Source organism: Arachis hypogaea, chromosome 11 (genome assembly GCF_003086295.3).
Source record: "Arachis hypogaea cultivar Tifrunner chromosome 11, arahy.Tifrunner.gnm2.J5K5, whole genome shotgun sequence".
Classification (NCBI taxonomy): Eukaryota; Viridiplantae; Streptophyta; class Magnoliopsida; order Fabales; family Fabaceae; genus Arachis; species Arachis hypogaea.
The window spans coordinates 18,037,721-18,051,055 of record NC_092046.1 but is presented as its reverse complement, the minus strand read 5'-3'; the positions used below and the strand labels follow the sequence as shown (position 1 = coordinate 18,051,055).

The 13,335-nt window shown below is 36.4% G+C and overlaps 1 pseudogene; it reads left to right on the top strand.

Moving 5' to 3' along the window:
• Positions 1-11,162: 11,162 nt before the first annotated feature.
• On the top strand, positions 11,163-11,686 carry LOC112721078 (uncharacterized; annotated as a pseudogene).
• Positions 11,687-13,335: the final 1,649 nt, after the last annotated feature.

Below are 13,335 nucleotides of genomic sequence, written 5' to 3'. Positions count from 1 at the left end.
GAGATAAATAGGAGGTTAGATTGTTTTCTTATGGGTAAAATAGGTTGATATAGGAGTAGTGGGTGATGACAAGTCATCTTAGCCTAGTTTCACTAGCCTTTTTCTTTTGTTTTCAATTGATTTTATGCACTTTCTTAAGCCATAAGCAAGCCAATTGGGTAGATTTCCATATTTCCTTTGATTCAATCAACTATGGATGAATTCATGCACTTTCATGAGATTTTATGCTATAATTGTCATATATTATGAAAGAAACACAATCTCATAATTTGGAGCATAGCTTTGATTGTTTTGATTGATTGATGATAGGTGAAAAGAGTTTTGAAGAAGGTTGAAGGAAGAAGGAATGGCTAGGAGCAAGAGAGAACAAAAAGTTTGAGCCAAAGTTTGCCTCAAACTTTAGCTCAAACTTTTGGGAGAAAAGCTTGAGCCAACGTTTGCCTCAAACTTTTTGGCAAACGTTGGCATCACAAAACCAACACCCTGGAGGAGAAAAGCTTGCGCCAACGTTTGCCTCAAACTTTTTGGCAAACGTTGGCGCCACACTTGCACACCCTGGAGGAGAAAAGCTTGCGCCAACGTTTGCCTCAAGCTTTTTGGCAAACGTTGGCGCCACACATTTACACAAGGGGACCAACGTTTGAGCAAAAGTTTGACCTCAAACTTTGGCCCAAACGTTGGTAGCAGCAAGTAAAGCCATTTGGTATAAAAAGTTTGAGTAAAAGTTTGCCTCAAACTTTTACTCAAACTTTTTATGATTTCAACCCGGTTCACAATGGATCTTTCTCCAACTCCAAGAGCAATCAACCAAGGCCTTTACCAACCCAATTCCATCAAGAGCAAAGGCCCAATTCAAGGCTTGAAGACCATTTGAAGAAAGTGTATAAATAGCTTAGGATTTAAGTTTTTCGGGGAGCTTTTCTTTGGAGAGAATTGGGAACACTTACAGAGAGCTCACCTTTACATTTTTGAATTGTTGCTTTAGAATTCTAGAGAATTGGAAAGGAGAATTGATCTCTCTTCTTCCTTGTTCTTGCTCAGCACTCTTTACTTTTCTTGTTTTGGATCTTGGGTGGAGAATTGAAGAAATTCTGTTTCAATCTCACATTGAGATCTTGTTTAAATCTTTGCATAATTGAATTTCCATTTCTATTAATTGCTTCTTCTTCTACTCATTCTGTAACTCACTTTTCTTTATTTCCGATTGCATCGTTCTTGTTGGAATCTAGGAAGGCAGTGAGATCTAGACTCAGCTATCTAGTCTCTTGAGTCCTGAGATCTACAGTTTTCAATTTCAATTTCCTTATTTCGTCGCTACACCAAGCTTTTCCTCAATTCCGTTTTAGATCCGGTTTAATTCAAGTCATCTTCTACTTTTCTGTTTATTGCATTTTACTTTTCTTTGTTTGATTTCTGCATATCCCATTCCCAATTCCCTTTACAATTCAAACCATTTACATTTCTTGCACTTTAAGATTCTGCAATTTACATTTCTTGCAATCTAAGTTTCTGCAATTTATATTACTTGCACTTTAAGATTTAGCCTCTTTAATTTCTCTGCACTTTAAATTCTTGCCAATTGTCCCTCTCCCTTTTAATTTCATGCAATTTAGCTTCTGTCAAACACAAACCACTCAAATCAACTCTTGATTCGCTTGACTAAGTCAACCACTAAACTAAAATTGCTCAATCCTTCAATCCCTGTGGGATCGACCTCACTCCCGTGAGTTTTATTACTTGATGCGACCCGGTGCACTTGCCGGTGAGTTTTGTGTGTTTGAAATTCGTTTTCCGAAAATACACATCAAGTTTTTGGTGCCGTTGCCGGGGATTGATTAGATTGACAATGATTAAGTGAAGTGGAAATCTAGATCAAGCAATTTTTCTTTTCTGTTTCTTTAATTTTTGACTAACCCACTAACTGTTTGAATTTTTGCTTAAGCTAACTCAAACTTCATTCTAGCAATAGATTGAAGTGTCACTAGTTTTTGTGTGTTTCTTATGTTTTGCTTGTATGTCAGATACAAGAAGAGAGATCCCTACCTTTCATGAAACTGACGAAAGAATCCTCCGAAGGCTAAGAAGAGAGGCAAGAGATAGAGGGGAGAAATGCTGGGATTCAGAAAATCCCCACTGAGAGTTTCTCACCAGGGGATAAAGTGATATTAAACACCCAACCAATGAAGGTGCCTCCACAATTATCTGAGTACTATACTGTGAACCGGATCCTTCCACATGAACACCTAGAGATCATCAAAGAGAAGATTGGAAGGAAGTTCACAGTAAGAAGAGAAAAGCTGAGGCACTATGATTTTCAGCCTCCATGATCAAAGAATGAAGGATGTCAAGCTAGTGACAATAAAGAAGCGCTTTGTTGGGAGGCAACCCAACCTGAGGTAGTTTTCTTTTCATAGCTATTTTAATAAAAAGGTTAATTAGTTTTATCTATATTGCAAGAAGCTAAGTTTGGTGTTGCACACCAAAACAATATAAGGGAGAATGAAGGATTCTAAGTTTGGTGTTCCACCAAAATTCCATCATAAAACACATTCTCGCTTTCTGCATAATGCTAACTTCAAGCATTTAGATAAACTGGTTAACTATGCTGCTGTTTCCTAAGTTTTCAGTTTTATTACTTTTGAAAAAAAAAAAAGAGTTTCACACATGGTTAATCTGATGCATGAGAACCATTGGCAAGGTACTAAGTTTGGTGTTCCCACACCAAAGTAAGTTCAAAGACCCACAAATAAATCATGCATGCTAACCACTTTTTTAAGTGCTTGGGGAACAAGCAACTTTCAATATCACTGCAGAGCATCATACAAGCTTTTGGAAAAATTAAGCATCATCAATCAAGGAGATAAAAGAGGAATATGAAGACCAGCAATGATGATGATGAGAAGGAGGAAAGCAAGTAAACTCCAAAAGGTTGTATTGTTAAGTGATTATTTTACATCAGATATTGTTGTGATTGAAAGTGATATTGTACCCCTGTCTGTCTGTATAGTATAGTTTTTCTGTAATTCAATAATTAAGATTCTTGATCATTTACAACACTATACTCTCCAAAACTTGTTTGCACTCAATATTTCAAAAATGCATCACATGAAAGTTCTTTGAAAAGAAGGATTGAGGAATTAAACAATTTTGAGGCAAGCAAAAGATTAGGAGAAGTGGTGGTTCTAGTTGTATGATTATGTATTGAGGTTGCATGCTTATGAAAACTTGCATGGGAGCTCATAGGCGGGACATAGAGTTCAAAGAAGTGTTGTGGAGATTCTCAAATATTTATTGATCCAAGAAGCAGCAAACAAAACAAAAGAAAATAAAGAAAATACAAAAACAAAAAGAACATGGCCCAAGGCTCTGAGCATCAATTACTAGGCAGAAAAGAAGAAAGAAACAAGAACTCAAAGAGTTGTTATCCTAGTAAATGCTTGTGGTCGAATTGTGTCAAAGAGAGAGGCTTGAGTAAGTAAATCCTTAGGGGTGTTTTAACACCTAATACCTTAAAACCAACTGGTTTAGGAGTATTGATTGAAAGCTTATCTAAAGAGCCGCTTTGAGACATGACACTTAGAGTCAATGCCAAAACACAAGAATCATAAGCTGCTTCAAGGTGATTACCTATAGAGAGATCTCCATGATATTATTTGGATGAAAGTTCTAAGACCTAAGACTCCCAAGATGTAGGGACTAGTAAGCACTGAAGCCCTTGCATGAGCATATAATTTAGAGTTCACCCCACTGTCACTTGATCACTTCACTCACAGAATAGTACATGTAATTTTTCAAATCCATTCTGATTGAAAGAACCTTTGAGCATAATTCCTTTCTTGCTTGGGGACAAGCAAGCTTTAAGTTTGGTGTTGTGATGACAAGTCATCTTAGCCTAGTTTCACTAGCCTTTTTCTTTTGTTTTCAATTGATTTTATGCACTTTCTTAAGCCATAAGCAAGCCAATTGGGTAGATTTCCATGTTTCCTTTGATTCAATCAACCATGGATGAATTCATGCACTTTCATGAGATTTTATGCTATAATTGTCATATATTATGAAAGAAACACAATCTCATGATTTGGAGCATAGCTTTGATTGTTTTGATTGATTGATGATAGGTGAAAAGAGTTTTGAAGAAGGTTGAAGGAAGAAGGAATGGCTAGGAGCAAGAGAGAACAAAAAGTTTGAGCCAAAGTTTGCCTCAAACTTTAGCTCAAACTTTTAGAAGAATTGAAAACACTCCAGAGGAAAAAAGCTTGAGCCAAAGTTTGCCTCAAACTTTTTGGCAAACGTTGGCATCACAAAACCAACACCCTGGAGGAGAAAAGCTTGCGCCAACGTTTGCCTCAAACTTTTTGGCAAACGTTGGCGCCACACTTGCACACCCTGGAGGAGAAAAGCTTGCGCCAACGTTTGCCTCAAGCTTTTTGGCAAACGTTGGCGCCACACATTTACACAAGGGGACCAACGTTTGAGCAAAAGTTTGACCTCAAACTTTGGCCCAAACGTTGGTAGCAGCAAGTAAAGCCATCTGGTATAAAAAGTTTGAGTAAAAGTTTGCCTCAAACTTTTACTCAAACTTTTTATGATTTCAACCCGGTTCACAATGGATCTTTCTCCAACTCCAAGAGCAATCAACCAAGGCCTTTATCAACCCAATTCCATCAAGAGCAAAGGCCCAATTCAAGGCTTGAAGACCATTTGAAGAAAGTGTATAAATAGCTTAGGATTTAAGTTTTTCGGGGAGCTTTTCTTTGGAGAGAATTGGGAACACTTACAGAGAGCTCACCTTTACATTTTTGAATTGTTGCTTTAGAATTCTAGTGAATTGGGAAGGAGAATTGATCTCTCTTCTTCCTTGTTCTTGCTCAGCACTCTTTACTTTTCTTGTTTTGGATCTTGGGTGGAGAATTGAAGAAATTCTGTTTCAATCTCACCTTGAGATCTTGTTTAAATCTCTGCATAATTGAATTTCCATTTCTGTTAATTGCTTCTTCTTCTACTCATTCTGCAACTCACTTTTCTTTATTTCCGATTGCATCGTTCTTGTTGGATCTAGGAAGGCAGTGAGATCTAGACTCAGCTATCTAGTCTCTTGAGTCCTGAGATCTACAGTTTTCAATTTCAATTTCCTTATTTCGTCGCTACACCAAGCTTTTCCTCAATTCCGTTTTAGATCCGGTTTAATTCAAGTCATCTTCTACTTTTCTGTTTATTGCTTTTACTTTTCTTTGTTTGATTTCTGCATATCCCATTCCCAATTCCCTTTACAATTCAAGCCATTTACATTTCTTGCACTTTAAGATTCTGCAATTTACATTTCTTGCAATCTAAGTTTTTGCAATTTATATTACTTGCACTTTAAGATTCAGCCTCTTTAATTTCTCTGCACTTTAAATTCTTGCCAATTGTCCCTCTCCCTTTTAATTTCATGCAATTTAGCTTCTGTCAAACACAAACCACTCAAATCAACTCTTGATTCGCTTGACTAAGTCAACCACTAAACTAAAATTGCTCAATCCTTCAATCCCTGTGGGATCGACCTCACTCCCGTGAGTTTTATTACTTGATGCGACCCGGTGCACTTGCCGGTGAGTTTTGTGTGTTTGGAATTCGTTTTCCGAAAATACACATCAAGTTTTTAGGCAAACTTGATGAAGTTAATTAATCTTTTTACCTCTGGAGTGTTTTCAATTCTTCTAAAAGTTTGAGCTAAAGTTTGAGGCAAACTTTGGCTCAAACTTTTTGTTCTCTCTTGCTCCTAGCCATTCCTTCTTCCTTCAACCTTCTTCAAAACTCTTTTCACCTATCATCAATCAATCAAAACAATCAAAGCTATGCTCCAAATCATGAGATTGTGTTTCTTTCATAATATATGACAATTATAGCATAAAATCTCATGAAAGTGCATGAATTCATCCATGGTTGATTGAATAAAAGGAAACATGGAAATCTATCCAATTGGCTTGCTTATGGTTTAAGAAAGTGCATAAAATCAATTGAAAACAAAAGAAAAAGGCTAGTGAAACTAGGCTAAGATGACTTGTCATCAGTGGGTTACTTGAGTTAATCAAAGGCCCAATCTGCTAGTCCATTTAACCATATTAATCTTACCCTTACCCTAACCCCGTTACATCCCTCCAAAGGCCTCATGATATTTGTATTCATGCATCAATATTTGTTGATTGTTAGATGATTAGCAAATCCTAGAAAAATATTATTAAAGGAGCATTGAGTGATTAAGCCCAACACACTGAGCGAGTAGAGTGTATACACATCCGGTGAGGGGTTTGATTGCTCAATTCTATGTTTCTATCTTTTACCTTGCGTTTTCTTGCAAGTTGTGGAATTAATTTTTGAAAACTTCAAATAAAATCTTTGGATATTGTTCACATTGCATTAATTCCTTGCCTTGACCCTAATGATCTATCTTGAATTAATTGGAAATTCCTTGTTTGATTTCTGCCAAACTCCATAGAGAACCATAGTATAGATATAGGTAGTTAATATTTTGCATAGTTGCATGCATGTAGTTAGTACATTAAATGAGTTGTTGCCCTTTTACCCTTCTCCTTTGATTGAAATTAACATGAGGACATGCTAGTGTTTAAGTGTGGGAGAATTGATGAATCCATATTTGATGGTAATTTTTGGTGGGAATTGAGTGGATTTCATCATGTAAACCTACATTTATTCCCTTAAATAGCATGATTTTGAGTTTTCCTCCCAAAATGTGCTTGATTGTGAAAACATGTAATTTTGTGCTTAATTTAATCAATTTTATTCTATTTGCATTTCATTTGATACCTTGATATTTTTGGTGAATAATTTCAGATGTAATAGGTAGGAATGGCTTGGTAAGAATGGAAGAGAAGCATGGAAGAGGGAAGAAACATGAAGAAACAAAGGAGAAAAGCTTTGTAAAGTGTGCGTGTGCACAACCTCTTGTGCGTACGCACAGGTACCAGCGCGTGACTTCATTAAAAAGTCACGTGACTCGCGAATTGAAGGTTTGGGAGGCCCAAATCTAATGGCCTAAAGCTCATATGGAGGGGGCAACACTTGAGGAAACATAGCATATCATTAGGAGTAGTATTAGATAGTTTTAGGAGGCTTTAGGTTTAGTTTTTCTCTAAGTTTTCTCTCAACTTTCTTAGGATTTTCACTAGGGTTTATATTGCAAAGTGCTATTTCCATTTTGATCTTGGATTTTTGCTTGCCTCCATTGTAAGTATTTCTTAATTGTTCCCTTTTATTGCTACACTTTTGATACTCTTTCTTGTAGTTAAAGACATATTATTAATATATATACTTTTTGCAATTTTGACTTCTAGTTGATGAATTTGATGATTGGTGATTATTATATGCTTGGTTGAGTTACTATTGTTGGTTTTGATCATTTGTTGCTCATAGTTTCAAGCATTTTTCTAATTTTGCCATGTTTTATGATTATGCCCACCAAGTGTTTGTTGAAATGTCAATTTTGATTATGAGGTAAATTTTCACCTCTAGACTTGGAAAAAATGAGCATATGGGGTACTAGAGTTGTAATGTCCAACATTTAGTGATAATTCTTGGATTATTAATTGTTCTTGTTTCCACTAACACTAGCTTTTTACTAAGGTAATTAGTAAGTGAGTTAGGATTTGGGGATTAAGAACAATTATGCCCACTTGACCTACTCTTCGATGTTAAGGGTTAACTAGGTGAGATTAATCCATCATAATTGTCATAGTTGTGGTTACAACAAAGAAATGATTCCCTAGCTTATCCCAAGCCAAGATTCCATTTATGTTTTGAATCATACGTACACATCAATCACTTTCAACCCTTACTTGTTCATACTACATAGATAATTCTTTAATTGGTTTATTGGTTCATTAGTTACAATTTTGATTGTTCTTTTATTCCTTTAATTGTTCATTTCTTTATTAAAAATCCCCCTTGATTATCACAACCAAAATTGTGCACTTACGGTCACTAGTTTCTTGGGAAGACGATCCGGGATTCTACTCCCGGATTAAATTTGTTTTAAATTGTGACATCTCTAATCTAAACTTTGGTTGTGAGTCGCCTTGTCGGTTGGAACTATACATGCAACGCTAAATCCCATCTTTCCTCCCTTGTGAGAAAGAGATTTCCTAACCGACGATCCGGCGAGCACCAACGATTAAACGACATCATTTTACTGTTTGTGCCTAAATGACGCTGTTTTACTCCCCCCTCTTCTTGTTTCTCCTCCTCAATGTCTGAACTTCCTACCACCCCATTGCCATCGCCCTCAATCATACCTTTCCAACTCCACCACCACCACCACCACCACCCCTTCCTCTTCATCCATCACTCTACCGTCACCCCACCACCCCCTTCTCCATCTCTCTCTTCCTCCACCTCCTTAGACAGAGAATACCACAAAGAAAATTGAATCATCCAAGAAACCCTCATCCTCATCACAACCAAGAAAACTCGACGACAAGTGAAGACTCAAAATTCCATCATCATCATCATCATCATCATCATCATCACCACCTGTATGCTCCACCACCCCAACAAGTAGAAGCAACTGTGAGTTAAAGTGGAGGTGAGTTGAGAACTATTGATCATTATCATGGTCACTTGAGGTCACAGAATTAAGTTGTCCCATTTGTCATTACATTGATTTTATGAGAAAAATAGAAGGAAGGAAAAGGGAGACGGGGGATTTACTAATCAAATTGAGGAGGGAAAAGAAGAAGGGAGGAGGTGTGTAGGAGGAGGGTGACGATGGGGTTGGGAAAGTAAGATTGAGAGTAGTGACAATGAGGTGGTGAGAGGTTCAAACATTAAGGAAGAGGAAGAAGAAGATAGGGAGGAGTAAAACGACATCGTTTAATCGTGTCACGTCATCTCTTGGAAATAGACAGAAGGACTAACTTGAGTCACGTCTTAAAATTTCAAAATACAATTTATGTCAATTAAAATTTGGAAAGCTAAATTGAATCAAGGTCAAATTTCAGGACCCATTTTGAGTATTAACTCACTTATTCCACTTGGTAGTTTAAGGTTTGGTTTGATAAAGATTTTCGAAGAGGTGCTTGTGTTTTTTAAAAGCACAAGCTCCTCATTTTGTGTTTGGTAAATCAAAAAGATCATGTGCTTGTGCTTGCAGCTTTTAAAAGATTGCGGTACTTTTGAAAGCAACTAATGCTTGGTTTGGTAAAGCTTTTCGAAGAGGTGCTTGTGCTTTTTAAAAGCTCAAGCTCCTCATTTTGTGTTTGGTAAATCAAAAAGATCATGTGCTTGTGCTTGCAGCTTTTAAAAGATCGGGATACTTTTAAAAGCACCTAAGATAGAGCTTTTTAAAGTTGGCTTATGCTTTTCAAAATTTAAAAGTCTAATATAACCTCATATGTTAACTAATTTTCAAATTTAATGTTTATATTTATGTCTATTATAGTATTTTTAAATTTTAAAAGCTATTTTATCAAATGCAATTGTTGTTGTTTGTGTTTATTAAAAGTTATTTTTAATTTGAGTTACCAAACATAAATGCTACAACTTTTAAAAAATAATTTTTAAAAATTAGCTTTTGAGAAAAAGATAAATAGGTCCCTAACCTTTTGCCTTGCAGACATTTTTGTTCCTAACCATTTGAAAATACTTTTAAGTCCTTCATCTCCTTAAAAGTTAGACGAATTAGTCCCTCCGTGCAAATGTCTCCGTCAGACCCAACAGAAAAGTCTGACATGGCTCCCGTTCTGATGACCTGGCATTACGGGTGCACACATGGCATATAAGTGGAAAGGTAGTTTTGAAAACTGGACAAATAAGTCCCTCCCCCTCAAAACTATGTCGTTTTGTGTGGTAGCCCTTTACATACACTTTCATTCCTTCTTACTAGCTGAGATATGAAATGTTATTGCTCTCTTCCCTTACCTTTCTACCAATACCCTCCATCCTTTGGTGTGGATCACCAGTTAAGTGGTGATTGATTTTTGACGCTACTATGACTACTAGTTATGTTCGACAGTTGAGTCCATTCAAATGTGAATGCTTGTCAAACGTATTTATTCACATTTCTAGTTGTTAATTGGATTGAGCAGTTGAGCTATTTTTAGTTCTCTTCCATCAACTTGATGTTCTTTATTTGAACAAGCTCCATAATCATACTCCAGTTTTAAATAGTGAATAATCTGTGCGTAATTAGGCATTCTTGCTGTCTGGAATTTTTTTTATTTTTCTTGATGCTTTTCTGAGACAATTTGATTGAGTTCCTTTGTTCCCTTGGTTGTTATATATGTAGGATTAAGGAACCATTTTAAGCAGTCTTAATTAAATCCTGATTATATTGAAAGCTCTCGTTCAATCATGGTGGAGTTATTTAAGTACAATGCTACAAATATTGAATTCGTTGGCCATCATCTTGTTTGATTGTTATCTTTGTGATCAAATATAAAAAATAATTGAACAATTCTATCTTGTATTTAGGGAAAAATAAATACGATTATAGTATTTAGCTCTTTTTTAATGATAATGTTTAGAGAAGTTACTAATCAAATGAATGAGTGAGCCTATGATGAACTATGTATTAACCTATCACTCCAAAAGAAAAAGTCAGGGGGGTGGGTGTTGGTGTTTTGGCAACTGACAGAGTGACACATATGGATGATACCTATTGTAGTGTACTAAATAAATGCATGTACTAGGATTTTTCACTATGGAAGAACATGGCCTCTTGCTTGAAAATGAATTAGAAAGGACTTTTTTTATATGTTTGTTTTGTTATTTATAGTAAAATTGAAGAGAGGAAGACATGTATTATGAGCATCTTCTATAGCTAATAGAATGTGTATCAGATGCATAAATTATATTAATATTATCGGTGTATTGCATATGATCATTACTTAGCAAGATGCGTATATAATATTTACTTCTAATATATGTTTGGTTTTCTATTCCTCCAACATGATTTGGTTTTGAGGGAAGATGTTATTGTGGTTAATGTTCTTTTTTTGTTTTTTTTTCTCCCTAAAAATAACTTTTCTAAGTTTTACCTAGCTACACTTATGTGACTTTGTCCTATTTGAATTTTTCAGATTGGATGCTTAGAGTTGACCACTAATGATTCCATTGAAGTCCAAATGATCCATTATGCTTGGTCATTTTACCTATTATAATTGGGAATGTGAAACTTTGCTTCAAACTGTATTGCTGGAAGTGTGCAGTAGAAAAATGATTCCACAAAGCCAACTCATTCTGCATCAAAATGTTGTGATGATGAGAATTCGGTTGTTGAGAGAGAGAAGGGCTAAAATGCCCAATATGCTGGAAATCTTTTAACATTGTTGAAAATATGTCCTATGTATTGTGGTGTGGCCACACCCTTTGCAAAAATTGTATCATAGGACTGCAATGGACCGTTGTGAAGTTTCCAACACTGTCAATTCAACTTCCGCTCTTTATCTCTTACCCGTGGTGCAACCTTCTATCTTTCCGCCTGGTTTATCAAGGGAATATTAAATTCCCTCGCAAGAACTACTTTTCACTTTGGATGGTTGAGAGTAAGAATGGTGATAGAGAAAAATTGCACTCAAATTGCGGTGGTGATAATCAACAACATTGGCCAATTAAAGACAATTTAACTATGAAAAGCTATGTAAGCCATGAAAACGTCCGGAGGAGCCAAGTTTACCACCCATGTATGTAAAGGGCTGCAACACGAAACGACGCAGTTTTGAGGGGAGGGACTTATTTGTCCAATTTTCAAAATTACAATTCCACTTATATGCTACGTGTGCACCCGTAACGCCAGGTTATTAGAACGGGAGCCACGTCAGACTTTTCCGTTGAGTCTGACGGAGGCATTTGCACGGAGAGATTAATCTGTCCAGCTTTTAAAGAGGTGATGGACTTAAAAGTATTTTCAAATGGTTAAGGACAAAAATATTCGCAGACAAAAGGTGAGGGACCTATTTGTTTTTTTCTTTTAGCTTTTATAAGCTATTTATAAAAAGTAAAAGATTTACCAAACTAAACCTAAGATAGAGAGTTTTTTAAAGTTGGTTTATACTTTTCAAAATTTAAAGTCTAATATAACCTCATATGTTAACTAATTTTCAAATTTAATGTTTACATTTATATCTATTATAATATTTTTAAATTTTAAAAACTATTTTATCAAATACAATTATTATTACTTGTATTTATTAAAAACTACTTTTTAAAATTGATTTATACTTTTTAAATTTTAAAAATTTACTATAATCTTATATATTAACTGATATGATCATCATTATCTCATAATAATGGTCGTCATTATTGTACGTTATAACTCGGCCCCATAACCATTAGCAACATATGATGTACCTCGTTATCTTCCGTTACTATTCGGAATTATGAGCTATAACTCGGCGACAATAACATCTCCATCATAACCGACGTTCCAACGATAAAATAAGGTCGGTTACGATATCACTCAGTTAAACGGTAATGCCGAGAATATAACGGGCAAAGAACTCGTCACATATAAAAGGGAAGTAAACTATTTCCAAAGACCTAAGTTTTTCCTGAGTAAACTAGAATACACACTGACTTAAGCTTCGGAGTGCCTTTGCAGGTACACTCCCCTCTTTTGGTATTGCTCGTGTTCTCACACTCACGACGAACATAAGGAATTCGGATTCCAAGAGACGGACGTTCAACCTTGCAGCACATAGCTCGGCTGTTCTTGAGGACTTGAAGCCGATCTATTTCACAGGCAAGATCAATTGGCGCCCACCGTGGGGCCGAGGAAATCATATTTTTTCTTTTGGTCCCATCACTTCCATCTGCATCCATGGCTGACGTACCGCCTCCTTCACTGTCCGAACTCATGCGAATGGTAGCTGAGCTACAACAAGCTAATCAGCGAATGGCTGACGAGAACTAAATAATGGCTGCTCAAATTGCTGAACTAAATCATGCTCGGATTGAAGACAACGATGCTCATCGCCAACAGGCGAAAGACGAGGAACATCAGTCCCAACCGACTCATGTTTCAGAAACCGCTCGACACGAAGAGCAGCAGCCCGAAGACGAGAAAGAAGAGTCCGAGGACCCTGTAGGCCCCTTTACAGAAGAAGTAATGAACTTCGAACTGCCAAAGAAGTTCACTCTGCCGTTGACTCTCACGCCTTATGATGGACTCGGAGACCCGATGAAGTTCCTAAAGAAATTCCGATCAATAATGATCGTCAATGGTGCATCAGAACCGATCACCCACTAAGACAAGTGTTACACAAACCAGAAATTGCAGGACGACTCATAAAATGGGCAGTCGAACTATCTGAGTTCGACATCAGATACCAATCCCGAGGA